Source organism: Topomyia yanbarensis, chromosome 2 (genome assembly GCF_030247195.1).
Source record: "Topomyia yanbarensis strain Yona2022 chromosome 2, ASM3024719v1, whole genome shotgun sequence".
NCBI classification, from domain to species: domain Eukaryota; kingdom Metazoa; phylum Arthropoda; class Insecta; order Diptera; family Culicidae; genus Topomyia; species Topomyia yanbarensis.
The window spans coordinates 435,666,563-435,682,702 of NC_080671.1; the positions used below are offsets into that span (position 1 = coordinate 435,666,563).

The following is a 16,140-nucleotide window of genomic DNA, read 5'->3' on the forward strand; positions in this document are numbered from 1 at the left end:
GCGTCCCTGAGACACGTACTACGCACATCACCCGATCCATCGTCGCCTTCACTAATCGCGTCAGTTTGTCCGGGAATCCGTACTCGTGCATAATCTGCCATAGCTGATCTCGATCGATAGTGTCGTATGCGGCTTTGAAGTCGATGAACAAATGATGTGTGGGCACATTGTACTCGCGGCATTTCTGCAGTACTTGACGAAGAGCGAACACCTGGTCCGTGGTAGATCATTCGCTCATGAAACCCGCCTGGTACTGCCCCACGAACTCTCTTGCAATTGGAGATAGTCGACGGCATAGTATTTGGGAGAGTACCTTGTAGGCGGCGTTCAGCAGGGTGATTGCTCGGTAATTACAGCAATCCAGCTTGTCGCCCTTTTTGTAGATAGGACACACGACACCTTCCATCCACTCCTCCGGTAAAATCTCCTCCTCTCAAATCTTGGTAATCACCCAGTGCAGCGCTTTAGCCAGTGGCTCGCCACCGTGTTTTAGTAGCTCGCTTGGTATTTGGTCAACCCCAGCGGCTTTATTATTTTTGAGCCGGCTAATCTCCTCCTGGATTTCTTGGAGATCCGGAGCCGGTAGTGTAATGTCTTCCGCGCGTGCTCCCAGGTGCATTACCGTGCCATCCTCATCGTCTGCTGCATCGCCGTTCAGGTGTTCTTCGTAGTGCTGCCGCCACCTCTGGATCACCTCACACTGGTCCGTGAGAAGATTCCCGTTTGTATCTCTGCACATGTCGGCCTGTGGTACGTGGCCCCTGCGCGAACGGTTCAACTTCTCGTAGAATTTCCGTGTGTCTTTAGCGCGGTACAGCTGCTCCATCGCTTCGCGATCTCGGTCTTCCTGCTGGCGCTTTTTTGTTCGGAAAACCGAGTTCTGCCTGTTCCGTGCCTGTTTATATTGCGCCTCGTTCGCCCTCGTCCGGTGTTGCAGCATTCTCGCCCATGCTGCATTCTTCTCTTCGACTAACTGCTCGCATTCGCCGTCGTACCAGTCGCTTCTTCGGTCCGGGCCCACCGTACCTAGTGCAGTGACTGCGGTGCTACCTATGGCGGATCGGATATCTCTCCAGCCATCTTCAAGGGCAACTGCGCCTAGCTGCTCTTCCGTTGGTAGTGCCACTTCCAGCTGCTGCGCGTATTCTTGAGCCACTCTGCCATCTTGTAGCCGCTCGATGTTTAGCCGCAGCGTTCGGCTTCGACACATAACCTGTCATGCTTTATTCAACGAACTTTATTATAATTTTACACGTTGATTGAAAATTACGGCTTCATTAAACGGGATACCAATGCACTTTAATGGAATTTTAATTCAATATTGCTGTAAAGTAAGTGTCAAGTAATATTTCACAAACGAAAGTGTAAAATCACATGCTTTTTGATGCTCCCATTGAGTGCATCGAATTCAACTTAATTTTCAATCAAACTTTTGATTCAAGCTTTGTATGTTTACATTCGTATTGATTACACGCACTGGTGGCTCCAGGGAGGGGCGCGAGGGAGCACGTGGTCCCCCATTCTACCAGAAGCTGTTTTGGTAAAAGGATATTTTCATTTTCCTACTTCAACATGCTAATATTTTAGAAGTGATCATGTTTGTTTTTTTCTTTGAAACACTTTTTTAACCAAGTAAAAGACAATTAATTAAATTTGGTAACAAAAGTAATTTCGAACTTGTGTTAGTAACAAGCAAAGTATAGTTTCTACTAGGGTTGTGGTACCGGTAATACTGGAAACGAAAATCCGGGAATCCCAACGAGCTCATTGTTGTCCATCTACAGGACGTCGTGTCCTGGTCACGCGCGTGGCGTTTCCATAGAATATATCTAACCTAAAGTTAAAACTTGACGAGAATTAAAATGCCACGGCCTGCAGAAATCTATCCGGTGATAACTGAAGTTAAATACACACTCATAAGTAGGATGGTGCAATATAAGTAAACACAATGGTTACACTGAACGTAAAAACGCCTTCAACAGTGCTAGTGGGGCTGCAATCGCCGATTCGCTGCACAGACTGAGAGTTCCCGAGTACCTCTGTAGGATTCTGAGGAGCTTTCAGAAGCGGCACCTGATCTACGAAACTGTCGTCGGAAAAGAAGTGGACCCGTAAAAGCGGGCGTTCCACAGGGTTCCATGCTCGGCCCAACTCTTTGGAATGCTATGTACGACAGAGTGCTGAAGCTGAGCTTCCCCAGAGGCGTGAAGATTGTCGGTTTTGCGGCCGACGTGATGCTCCTGGTGATCGGCGAATCACTAGAGGAAGTAGAAATAATCGCAACGGAGACGATAGATGTTGTGGAAGACTTATTGACCTCGGCACCTAACGAGAGAGCTTTCGACGTCGAGAAATTGCTCCGTCCCACCGCCGGGGACTAGTTCGAGTAGATCGTGAAGTAGCATCGGCAAATAGTCGTCACGGCGCCTATGAACAGGAAGTCAACCCTTTACACAGAATCGCAGGATCGACCCCGGCATCTTCCCGGGTAGTATCGGTTTCGGAAGATTTTCCATTTCCGGGGAACTCTTCGTCGGAGTAGAAAAGATCCACCGTCGGGGATTATGCCGAGTAGCACCGAACGCGACAAACCACCAGTATATGCTCGTCAGGGCACCAGTGAACGGGAAGCCACCCTCCAACCGGAATCACTGGATCGAGCACAGCATCCAACTGGTTAACGCCGAGTGGAGCGCGTGTAGAATATCATGCCTTGCAGCACGACCAGTTACACCTAGAATCAAGTGAAGTGCATGAGCACATCCTCCCCCTGAAGTAGTCATTTCAAATGGAATCCGGGGGATCAGACAATTGTCGGACTTCTTGGTGGAGGTTAGAGGAGTAGGGTTTCAGAGTTATCTTTTCTGTTCAGAGACCCTCACTCTGGTACACGATGGACGAAATCACTTGAAGTGGACAACTATGGTCTAACTATTCAACGTATGCTGGATCGGCGTAAAAGCTTTACCACCAAATAACAAAAAAACACACTCACACACAACTGGACCCCATTGTCGCCCATTGAAGCAAGTCCTTGCTGTTATGACAGCTGGCTAGATTTGGCCATAACGTAATTGGGCCATCATGGGACTGCTGATGCTGATTTTCTTGCCACAGGAACAGTTCTCTTGCCAAACCATTTGTTTCAAAAACAACCTTTATTCTGCTAGAAACCGTAAGCAGTAGCGTTGTAAAATTCCTGTGTTCTGACCGGTTTCTGTTGTTTGGGGATACTGTTAGGTTGTTTATTTGCGCGGTGACTATGGTAGAACATAACTCATCATCATGTTTTACCGCCGACGCCGGTTTTCCGTTCCAAGTTTATAGCTGATTCGCTCTAGAATATCTATCCGTCTTTCAATTTCATTGCTTTCGTTTCTCTATGTCTCAAATTTGCCGAAAATAGCCAACAAAATCGATACAGTACCATTAAATATGTAGCTCCGGAACCGGAAATCAGATCAATAAAAAAAATCAATAGCGACCGATGGAAAGGTAGTACCTTTCGTTTGAGACTAAGTTTGTACAAATCGGTCCAGCCATCTCTGAAAAAATCGGTGAGATTGTTTGACACATGCACATATACAAACATACATACACACACATGCACACATACAGTCATATTACGATCTCGACGAACTGAGTCGAATGTTATAAGATATTCGGCTCTGTGGGCTTCGGTTAAAAAGTCGAAATTCCGACCGATTGGTTATGGAAAGGTTATCCTTTCTATATGAGAAAGGCAAAACTCTGAAAAACTGACTTTTTGTATGTTTTACAAAAATACTGATAACTTCTATACTTTTATTTCGATTCCAATGAACAACCGCTCATTATTTTCGTAATTGATCATATTTTAAAACCCACGAATAAAAAGTATTTAATAAATCGTACTTGTTTGAGTAATTTACCGTCAAATAAAAAAAAATCCAGAATTTTGCAAGAAATAACAATTATTTTTTAATTAATTACTGAATAGAGACCTAATTGTAATATTGACCAAAAATGTTCTAGGAATAATTGATAGGTCTTGCAATTGTCGATCAAATGATATTAAAATAATGAAAATCGGTAAAGTACAACTGGAGATAATTGTGATGAAGTGAGGGGCCAATTTTTTAAAATACAAAAACAGGTTTTTTCGCAATATCTCAAAATTTGTTCCATACAGAATTTTTTCAATCGCATTTTCGTTTTCAGCGGGCCATTTTACTACAGAAATGATTAAAAAAAGTTGAGGATATCACAACTTTTTGAAATTTGTAAACTAGTGTTAGTGAAGTAGATAGCTTACTGAGAAGCAAACAAATCTTGTGAAATACTTTCATTTAAGGACACGTCGTGTTGAGATCGTAACCAACCATGTTGTATAATTGAAATTTATATTTTACTGGCATATTGCCAGGCCCATAGTGTGCGGTTGGCCCCCGCAAAGGGCGCAACCATAGGGAGCACTGAGATCTGGAGTTGCTTTGTAAAATAAGTGGGATAAGGCATAAAATACGTCAAAATAAGTGCCATTTCCAGGTACACACTGAACTATTGTTCGAAAGTCGAACTGAACAAGAAAGTTACTGTAAACAACAAAGAGGTGCAAAATTGGTACTCAACCAAAAGCACCAGACGATCTCTCTACGACCCTGTCAGGATAGAAAAGTAAATGACGAACGTGCTTGAGTTGCACGACACGAAAATTTCAACTGAAAACTTCAATTTAAAAAAAAAGCGCAAAAAGAAAACGTAAGGAATACGAAAGATGAAACAGAAATTATCGTGGAAAGGATGTCCCGTAAGAAAAGAAGATTCGGATTCTTATTAGAGGACCTATATAATACAAATGTTGCTAAGTTAGAAGACAAACTGGAAGAAATCGTCGACTGTACAATACAGTGTGTAATTGAGGCGGGTGCGCATATGGTGAGCGCCGACAGCTCAACAATTACACAAAGCAACTCACTCTATTGTGATAGTTTGAATTTGAGAGCTACGATTACTCATCTAGGGGTAGATTACTTGTATGAATTCACTAGTTATTTGCACCTAATTAAAAAAAAACTTATCCTTCGCATGAAATATGCGCTATGTTGTGAAGAACTCATTAAGAAGTACACAGGAATTTTATCTTGATTAAAAAACCAAGCATCAGAAATGATATATAGTGAACACCCGATTTTATCAACCCCAGATTGTGTCAGCCTCATACGAAAATCCGTTTGATGGGCACTAGCAGTCGAACCATGTCGAATTCGAGTCAATCCTTTCTTGAGCGTATTTTTCCTTCTTGAGATTCAAAATATTTTTTTTTTAATTTGGCACTGCAAGACCTTCTTAGGGGAAATTGATGCTAAATAATCAGAAAGGACTATGACTATTTCTAGAATATTTTACCAGCTTCGGTTTATTAAAATGAAAATAAAACTTGTCCACGTCTGCCCAAAATTCACCGAAAGGCTGATAAAAACGGCTCTTCACTTCATCACATATTCTGACGCCATGTAAACAGATCACACCGACAAAATTCACCAGAACCACTAACCAAAGAAAATGTTCATTTATGGCAACACAGTCTACTCTCCCATTTCTTTCTACAGTCGGAGAGTGATCTACAACTCGACGTGAGAATATTGACTAACAAAAAAGAAAAACAACCCAATCTCTTTGTGGATGTTTTATGCTGTTTCACACAGACGTACACGAGCTAAGGCAGCATTGCTATGGCCCTGTTAGATGGCAGAAATTTGCACGTGAATGAAAACACTTTTCAGAACATGTAAATTCTTATTGGAATATTTCCTTCTTACCACCTATATAACTGTTTGTTGTTCCTTCATTGTGTAGACTCGAAATCCACATTACCGAATGAATCACGTTCAGCATAAAACCACTACCTGCCACCCACTGTGACGTACTTTTTCCCGATGCAAGCACAAACCAAACCGAACAGGATCACGAAACCGATCAGACTAAACGCTGGCTGACAAACCACCAAATACATTCGAGTATTCTATCTTTCTGTCTCATTCTATCGTAACAGGCATGGCGATCATCGACATCGCTGCCACCCATCATGCGCTCATGCATACGCGTATGCAATACGTTTGAGCTCAGAAAACATGCAAACTAATCATGTTTGTCAACATGGTGGAGGCTGGAACGCTCACCAACACAATCCACCATCGTTGACATTTCGGTGAACGGTTTTAACCACTACCACTGGAGGCGCACGGATGCGGGTATTGACGTCACACGATTGAGAGGGAGTGTGTGCATTTTTTGAGCAGGCGCAATAAAACCGAAAGAGAAAGAATAAAAGTTAACATTTCGTGTTTTCAGTCGATTTCTCGCAGATGGCGTTTTGAGAAGAAGTCAGTTAAGAAAAAAATTCAAGCATGACGATAAATTGCGCAAATGTTATTCATCCTTATTCTAGTTTAAGACGAATGCGAGATAGGTTCGAAAGTGGTTTGAACGGATAGAAAGCCCATTTGATTCTGTTGCAATGTTTCGAATTCATCGCGTCAGTAACTAGCACCAATTTGGGGCCAAGTAACACCATGTTTCTAAAATATTACTCAAATTAGCACTAGTGACATTTTCAGGGTTAGTGCTATGGTTCTACTGACCATTTCTCCTAACTGTGGTTCAAACGACGAGTATTTCGTGAGATCAGCGCCTTATTATCAAACTACTAGTCCAGCGAAGCTGGTTATAATTTTATGCCGTTTTTATCTGATCTCGAAACTGAGTCAGGTTGCAACCCCAACCGCTGTCAGTTAATACATTTTGGCAGCAGTTGGGATTAGAACCTGACTCAGTTTCGCTTCAAGCAGAAACGACATTAGCAAAATGTGATTTTCAATGTAACCGTGTAATGTTGTATGTATCTTGTCCACAACCTGTTTATCAGTCTTGAAGATGCCAACGTCAAATCAAACGCTGGAACACTTGGCGAAAGTAGTGATCATGATTTTTGCTGAAATTAAAGATAAAGTTCGTTAGGCGTCTCTTACACGAAATTATAGTGATGTTCTTTAGCAAATCAAGTGCACCACCATAAAACATCGCTTTATCGATGCTCATGGAATATTTATAAACTAAAGATTAGAACTTTATTTGCTAGATAAATCTGAAATGTTTCGCCATCAGATGACATATTAGGTTTGTTCCAGTACATGGAAGTTACTCCCTGTTGCTCCGGAGCAAAAAATTCTTGCTCCTTTTCACTCCGGTTTGCCACCAGAAGAAGAAAAAAGTGAAGAAGATACTACAGGAACGATTTTCTCCCTGTTTGCTCCGGAGTACTTCCAGTTTCTCCTGGTACTGGAACAAACCTATTATTATATATGTACACCGTTATTTCGGTTTACCTAGTTCCCACGAAAAAAAGGTGCACGCATATTTCAAATAGCTTAAAAGTGAGTGGCAAACCCCCCACTATCAGAAAAATGCTCGTAGTAAAAAAACGTAATTGTTCTAGTTCACTTAGTTACGATTTTGGGATATCGAAAATGTTAAAGCTGAGTGTGTGCTTTTCACTCAAAAAGCTAATACGAAAAATAACCATTCTTTAGTCATACCCACAGAGATGATCCAATCACATGAATTACAGACCAAGAGACACAACACTCGAACATAAAAAACATAAATATTACCTGAATAAGGTTAATTTTAAAAATATGGTCAGTATTTTTCTCATTGTTCGCAAAATTTATATGAAAATCAATCAGCTGTGACGATTGTTGTGCCTGAGTCAGTCTCCCGTAACATCTCTCGTGCTTTCTCATATATTACTGACTGAAACAAAGCCAGCCATTTAATGTCCATATTCGACTGTCAAGGCCGGCTCGTGTTTTCCTTTCTTCTCTCATATTCGCAATATTAATAGATGCGAAAAAACAAGCGATAATCTGGCCTTACTCGCACATTGTTTCACCCGTGAGTCGGCTAACCACTTGTCGTGTCGCTTTTCCGCTCTTCTTCTTTTTCTCTATTTAGCTACAATATAAATCGATCACCCAATTAACCTTATTAAATGATACCCAACATTTGTCTCAAAAGAACTCAATTATTGATAGTTTATATTTTCCGTGTACATAGTTACTCACTTGTTTGCAAGTTGCATACAAGATTTGCTCAGTTTCATGTTACCCAGTAAAAGAACAAAATCTTTTAACGGGTGTCGTATGTTTACCGTAATGCGTTGGATATTGGTCCAAATCGTTCAGCAAGCGCTATGTATGGGAATCGTACTGGACCATAATAAAACGGAAAAACTGAATTTATCAAAAGTCTTATTTGTTATGTTAATTTTATTTTTTTTATATGGTTTTACCCAAAATGTATGGTTCAGGAACGTTTTCCTTGTAACATCTCGAAACATAAGATATTCTCGATTGAAATTTTCATAGCGTTTCATTGCATGGTAATGCATCTGTGAAAAGAATGAAACAAAATAACATGTGAACTGGGCAAGGGACAAAAATCGACAGTCTCTGTTGGCTTTGTCACCGACTGCAGTCCGATGGGTACTAGCATAGCATAGCATAGCACGAACACCTGCACAAATCGTAGATGGAGTTGCAGAAAATGAGCATATCCATTGTCAAATCAGATTTCGCCACGATCCTCAATGGCGTAGACTCGCTCATCTCCACACACCTGGCCACGTCCTTACAAGCGTTTTTATTTTATAATAGTCATATCATCTACTTAACGAAAACGCTCGGAACCGAAACAGTTTCCATAGATGACGGAGATACTAAAAGGCGAAAAATATATATGAAGTGATAATTAGAAGATATATGAATTAATTGGTTATTGTTATTGTTTAGTAGAGAAAAAATACAGACACATAGCTATTCAAACAGAAAAACAAAACAAACAGGATGGATCCCACCAATTATATTAGAATACTCCGCAGCCTGTACACTGGTATGGGCACCATACCGCATCTTCGGGTCACCTCCTGTGGCCAATCCACAGCCAACAGCCGACAACTGCATTAGACCGTGACGTGCGCAATCTTCTAATGCTTTCTGTCCGTCGGTGACAGCCAGACCGGAGACAAACATAACAGCGATCCTGTATGATTTTGGAACGGTTCGAAGACCCGACACTTGTGAATGCAAGAACATTTACGGCCCCCACTTTTTGAATTTTGTCACTCTCAAAAGGATCCGAAATACTTCGAAACCAAACAAAACCGAAAAAATCCTATTCTTGGAGCAGCTTCAAATTTTTCACAAAAAATGACGCGAGCGAAAAAATACTTGCATCTGTCGCCCATGGCTACTACGATCCAATCCCCGACTGCAGTCCAATGGGTACTGTACTAAAAGCAGATACCAGACGATAATAAGAACCACGGTGTTGGTATTTAGCGTGAAAATTAAATAGATCATATGTGTTCGATGGGTGGCAGCTGGGTTTGTGTTGGATCTCACATTAGAAGTAGTGGTACGATCACTGTCGCCAATGCGATAATCATGTGTTCTTCCTGGGACGCCAGCATAGTCCATGGACAGCATCTGTGCATTGGGCTGGAGTTCCAAGGGTTGTAGGTTCGAATCCTACCTTTGGGATGATTTTATTCACATGAATATTTTCGTCTAATTCGCCATTTTGATCTGTTTTTTCTCTTGGATACCACCAATAAAGTCTTAAAATAACAAAGACACATGCCACAATCAACCGAATGCCACTCGTTGGAAGCTAGCCAAATAAGTTTCGATTTCAAGAAATTCTGATTATGGCGATCTTTGTTCATTTTTTATTTATTACTTGATTGTTTATGCTCACTTCATTTATCATATTTTTAGTTTCACGAATATGGACAAAATATATGCATACTCATCAAAAATGTGTCCCAAAGTTCTATAAAAATGAAAAGTGGTATTTTGGCCTCATCACATTACCCTGAAATGATTAAAACTTTTACCGTAAATTTTCTCGGTAGAGTTTATGGAGCGCAAAACGTAAACTGTTTGATCAAGTCAATTAAAGAATAACTAAAACTATTGAAACAGTGGGAAACTACCTCAAAGGGTCATAAAAGCAACACGGTGTGGAGATGATTTTGTCGTGCGAATAGTGTCAATGAGTAACATTACTTTAAAAAAATAATAATTGAAGAAATTTAATTTGTTTCATATATTTATTTGCAATTCAGGCAGCTTCAGTGTTTAATTGCCATCGCACACGATGTTCCAAAACTTTGGGCCAAGTGTAGAACCATGTGGAATCATGAATTAATTGGCTCAATTTGGACATTCTCCCAGTGGCGGCGCTAGGCTTTTTGCCGCTCGGGGCAAAAAATTAAATTTGTCGCCCTCTTACATATTTTTGACTTTCATTATTTATCCTAATACCTCAACTTCCCCTATTTTTCCAGGAATGAAACTTTTCTAATGTGATCCCTAAGCATATTTTACACTAAAAGTAGTAAATTAAATAAGAATTTTGGTGTTAAATGGAGTTAATATGTGCGATTTTATGATAAAAATGTGAAATCGACACTATATGTCAGATAATTCGATGTTCCTGAATTTAACCGGTATCGAATCTATTTTTGTTATAATCCTAAAGATTTTCCACGTTCAACAAGGTATAGTTTATGAAAATTGAGTGGAGAATAATAGAGATATATTCACGAGAAAATGATGAAGTTTAATATGAATGACAAATGGCCATATAACCCCAAATTCTCGTATTCGGACAAAGGTCAAAAAGACTTCGATAGATTTTTGAGATTTTTTCACATTAGAAAAACTACAAAATATGTATGATTTGCATCACCGAGCAGAAAAATCAATAAACATAGGGGATTTTGGGGCCAAAATGACCCAGTTTCCCACATTCCCGTATTTTCTTAAAGTCAAAAATATTTCCATTCAAATACTAAGATTATTTCCTTCCAAAAGAGGTATAAATTGTAATTTTCTGATTGATACTTCAAAAGTTATAGTATTTAATGTATTTTCCTCCATATTTTCCCATAGTACCAATTTCAAAAAATTTCAAACGAAGTGGGCGGGGGTCTAAAATTGTCCAAATGATGTGAAATTTGGCATCTGAGCTTACTTTCACATTTGTCACAATATGAGAGGGGGGCCTTCGAGAATTAAAAAAAAAATTTTTTTGCAATGCCCTAGTGAACATGCAGGTTATCAAAGTCACCCCGGAATACGAAAACGGACTTCAACATGAAATCATTTTTGGAAAAATAGCTGTAAGCGGACAATTTTAGGTAAAACCATCCAATCTTGTTCTTCTTACATCAGTACATGGTTTAAAAATATTAAACTTGTGTTGCGTCTAAAAATATGCAATGATTACTTCAAAAAGTGATGAATGTCACCCCGGTTTACGGTACTTCCAAAACCGAGGTACTCATAACTACGAAATGTTTACCCGATCTTAACACATTTATTTGTTTTGAATTCATAAACTCACTAACTTTTAAAATCTGAAAAAAATCATCTGGTTCCTAGTAATTCCGATTTCCAGAGGTATATTCCATTACTGGGATATTATTTGTGAATTTCCACTGGAATACTGGCAACACAGGTGTCAATATTTCTAGAATTGACTCAGAAGACTGAGCCTCATGGTTATCCGTTTGACGAATTGGCGGAGCAGATACCCGCAAGGCCGTGAATGACCGTTCCGAAATTAAATCGTCATATGTCATTTATAAGAATTTGGATACCTATAGAATTATTTTTTAGTGTTTACAAATTGTTTCCCAGTACTGGAATATCCCTCCAGAAATTCGGATTAACGGAAATCAGATGCATCCGTCGGGTTCAATTTCACTGATTCCAAAAGTGGATGATTTCCTGAATTCAAAATATCCAAAAATGTGCTAAATGGATTAAAAATTTACATAACTACAAACTTTTGGATTTGCGGGTACCCGGGTACCCTGTTGGACTGTTTTCTTTTGTTGGACACACAACGGATAATCTGTGGCCTTCTGTAGCGAAATGAGAAGCCTCTGACCAGATAGAAGATTTGTGCAGGTATAACAAGCCGTCCGGAAGCAGAGCTTTGAATCCACTATATTGATGAAGGGAATCGATTTTCCATGTCATGGGTGTTTAGTAAGGTTTGATGAAGCCATTTTTTGAATAATTTTAGATTATAGTGTGGTTTATGTCGTATTTTTGTTTAAAGTTTATTAACCACGTATACGGTAAATGCATGATAATCATTTGTTTCGCTTTGCCGCACAATTTCAGTTCAATTTAGTCATTTTTACTTTTTTTACGATAATAATTTTATTTGTCAAAAGTAATGAAAATCTTTGCCTATAAATATAGCAACACTGCCAAACATCATTTCGATATCCCTGCAGTATCATTGCGTATGGTGCAAAAAGTCAGAATCAACCAATCAGGAGCTGGACCATTCTGACGTCAAATTGGAACAAAAACGCCCCCCCCCCCTATTGTCACGTCTTGTCTTAGAACTTAAGACATTCGGTCAAGCCAGACATTTTTCCACACTTTTTTTGAACTATACACGCTAAATTATCGTTCGTGAGTCGAATTGAAAAAAGGGGCACTAAACTAAAATTTCACCAAAAGTATCAAAAGAGTACGCTACAGCCCTATAGGTCTTATTCAGATTCATTCACAATAAATAGCGTTGATTTCAAATCAAGAGTTGATAGGTGAATAAATAACGAGCTGCAACGACTTCCAATTGAAAATAGTGAAAATTGTTGCAAACGTAACGCTTGTTTTCATAGTTGCATAGCAACAAAAATGGAACAAATATTTCTCGACAAACATATGATTACGGCCTAAAAGCCAACTGTCGAAATCCACTTTGAATGGAAATTCCGAACAAACCGTTACGCGCCAATCAAATATGTTTATAGTAAACGAAAGAGAAAAGTTTTCTCTTTTATAAACTGTTGTGAACTGTGTTCGGCTAGTAACGGTTTGTTCGGAATTTCCATTCAAAGTGGATTTTGACAGTTGGCTTTTAGGCCGTAATCATATGTTTGTCGAGATTTGATCATGGGCAGTAAAGCAGGCCACCTCCTTAAAATTGTAGCAAAGATCATGAAGAAAGTTAGATCGTTTATCAGCGAGAAGATAACCTCATTTCGGTGTTTCTTGAAACGCTGGAAGCTCCATGCTTCATCTCAAATTGCAAGACCAGGAGTTGTTTGCTTCGGTTTTGTGTCAGCCCTTCCTGTAGCTGTTATATTCGGTCGCTCATGAGAAATTTTTTTACCGTTACAACAACAGTTTTTAGGAATAGTAACATATCTCGTCAGAGTCATACACTTCCTGAGTCAAAAGATCATAACGATTTGTCAAAGTGAAGCGTAGTTCTCTTTAGTATTTCTGTAAAAAAGTGCTTAGAGTGGCTTTGAATGGATTTTGATTCTCTGCGTACTTGCCTCTCGCGGTTTTATTACTACAATGGCCTATTTTGTCGCTGTTGTGCTATCTCATGACAAACGCCATTTTGGGGCAAACTGAGTTAGATATGCCACATCATTTGTCTAAAAAAACCCTGCAAAGTGGCGTTTTGAGAATTTTGACATTCTGCTTGGTTACTGAGATATAGTGAGAAAGGTGCTGAGAAATTTTTAGCTTTTTGCTTCAAATGACTGTGTCTGGAGATTGGCTCAAGTTATCTTGATGTTTGAATGTGTTTATGTATAAAACTACCTGAGCAATACGATGGCATAATCATTTTCAAAAAAAAATTACACGAATTGCGAGTAAAATGCAGTTTAAGTTTTAAACTGGATATATTGCATATTTTGCAACACTGTAACCAAAAATTACTATTTTTTAGATTCCCTGACTATTATCCTTCAAAATGCATGTCACTGATTGTTTATAGACCAAATGAAACCAAAGATATGAATAAAAGTTAATAATTGATGATTTTTTTCCATTGGAAATTTTTCATGCACTATTATGACATGCCATGCAAATTTTGTCATCAATACACACCTATGACACGTGTGAGCGCGACCTTTGTTTACATTTATAGAAAAAAAAAACTCGTAACATAGTCAACCGATCTTCTCAATACTTGAGAGATCAATACACAATAGATAGAAGCATCAATTATCTTCTTTGAATTGTTTATTCCATGTATAAGTTGCAAGATATTCAATCTTAAATTTTAAAAATCGTTTTTCTCGAAATGTGCTAAATAGCGCTTGTTATGAGATAGCATAACAGCGACAATTTGTCTTTATTTCGTGCAAAACATGACGCGTGGTACAACCTTGTTGAAGAACTGCTATGCTGCTAAAGGTCACCCCAGTTTGAAGGGCATACAATTTTGTCCCGTGCTGTGCGATTGCCATTCAAAATCTTCACTTACTGGAGAAAGTGGTTTCTGAAACAACCAGCCGCTTCACCCCACATATGACCTAATCGAAACAGTAACAACACCGTCGATCTCAACTTTGTATACTGACATTTGGATGCTGTCAGTCCATCATAAAGTCTCCTGAAAAAAACTGCTCCGGCGCTCGGCATGAAGCACTTAACCTCGAAAAACAAATCTGAAGTGAAGTTATTTTTAAATTGTCTGTAAACTTTAGTGATCTGTTGGTATTCTATATTGATAGTTTCGATTTTCTGCGTCACTTTCGAAGGATTTTCTAAAAAATAGTTTTCGTGCTTTTTTATAAAAGTCTAAAAACTTTGACATTTTAATTTACTTTATAAACTAAGTGCAAAAGTCACAAAGTAAGTCACAATAAGTGTGCTATTTTCAATTACACACTCAATTATTGTTCAAAAGTTGATTAGAAAAGGAAAATCAAAGTGGTGTTCAGATCATTAAACTGAGACTCCGCCAAGGGCTCCAGAAGACTACGTTACGGCTCTGAGGCTATACAGGCGAAGTTGCAAGGTACCGTTGTTGTTTTCGAACGTAAGGTGTTGCGAACGATCCATGGTCCGATGCAGTTGGAATACAGCATATACACTCAAGTTTTTTTTTACGCGGTTTTTTTTGCGCGGTATTTTTTTACGCGGATTTTGAAATTTACGCGGTTTTCATTTACGCGGATTTTGAAATTTACGCGGTTTTCATTTACGCGGATTTTGAAATTTACGCGGTTTTCATTTACGCGGTTTTCATTTACGCGGCTCGTATCCCCCGCGTAAAAAAAAACCTGAGTGTAGAGAGGGCGATTGAACCACGCAATGCAACACTTGTTTGGAGAACTATCCATCGTTCACACAGTAAAATATACGAGGCTGTGGTGATTTGGGCACGTCGTTAAAGTGGTGGACGACAACCCGGTAAAAATGATTCCCAAAACAAATCCGAATGGCAAAAGTAGCCACAACGAGGCATGGTGGCATTAGACTGATTGGTACAAGAGAGTTAAAGGGATTAGTGCCAAGATTTCAGCGGTGTCAAAAACCAATTGCCAGTGTTGGAAATTCCCAAAAGTTTGGATAACTTATTGAAAATAAAGAAAACGCCGTAAAGCGTGTGGGATATATTTGCCACAATTAGTGTTAATATAAACATAAAAAATTTACATCAAATTTACTATTAATAACAGCAGTAAGAACCCATTTTTTTCTGGTTCTTTAATTGTGAAACAAAAACTATACTTGTACCTTTATTATTCCTTTTGTTAACTTCAGACCATTACAGAGTTCCAAATTAGTTAAGTTATTAATAAAGGATTTGTTAAAAGCAATTTCCGTTCGCATTTGCTAAGATCGTTACGTTTGAGGTTCAGATATCCATTGTTTTGTTCCGTCAGATCCTTCGTACTTCTGATCGTAAACACACTCTACATCTTCTACAAGCGCCAAAACAATACGAATTCAAATGTTTCACACGCGCTTATCGTTTATCGCGATTAATGAGCAATGATAATCACTCATAAATAATTAAATTATGTTGAGTAGAATATGCCACTCCCAAATTTTGCCGCTCGGGGAATAATGAACCATATTGATAGATACTATAGCTAACCACAACATTTCCTTAAGTTTTAGCTCCCTGTACATTCGTCTACGCTTGGGATCCAAAAATCCGGTGATGGTTACAACGACATCAAGCATGTTGTCAGGACGTGCAACGTATTTTGGGGGCACCAGATCTCCAAGAACTAAATACCCATTCGAGTCTGAG

At 39.1% G+C, this 16,140-nt stretch overlaps 1 protein-coding gene across 3 annotated transcripts in view; it reads right to left on the reverse strand.

Annotated features, from left to right (window-relative positions):
* LOC131685524 (protein tweety-2-like) overlaps positions 1-5,949 on the reverse strand; it is a 280,502-nt gene extending 274,553 nt beyond the window's left edge. For 2 of the 3 annotated variants that reach the window (XM_058969314.1, XM_058969317.1), the window contains exon 1: positions 5,802-5,949. The gene's annotated coding sequence lies outside the window, so the exon portion shown is untranslated. The remainder of the gene's footprint in view (positions 1-5,801) is intronic. The other variant, XM_058969316.1, reaches the window with a different exon arrangement.
* Positions 5,950-16,140: the final 10,191 nt, after the last annotated feature.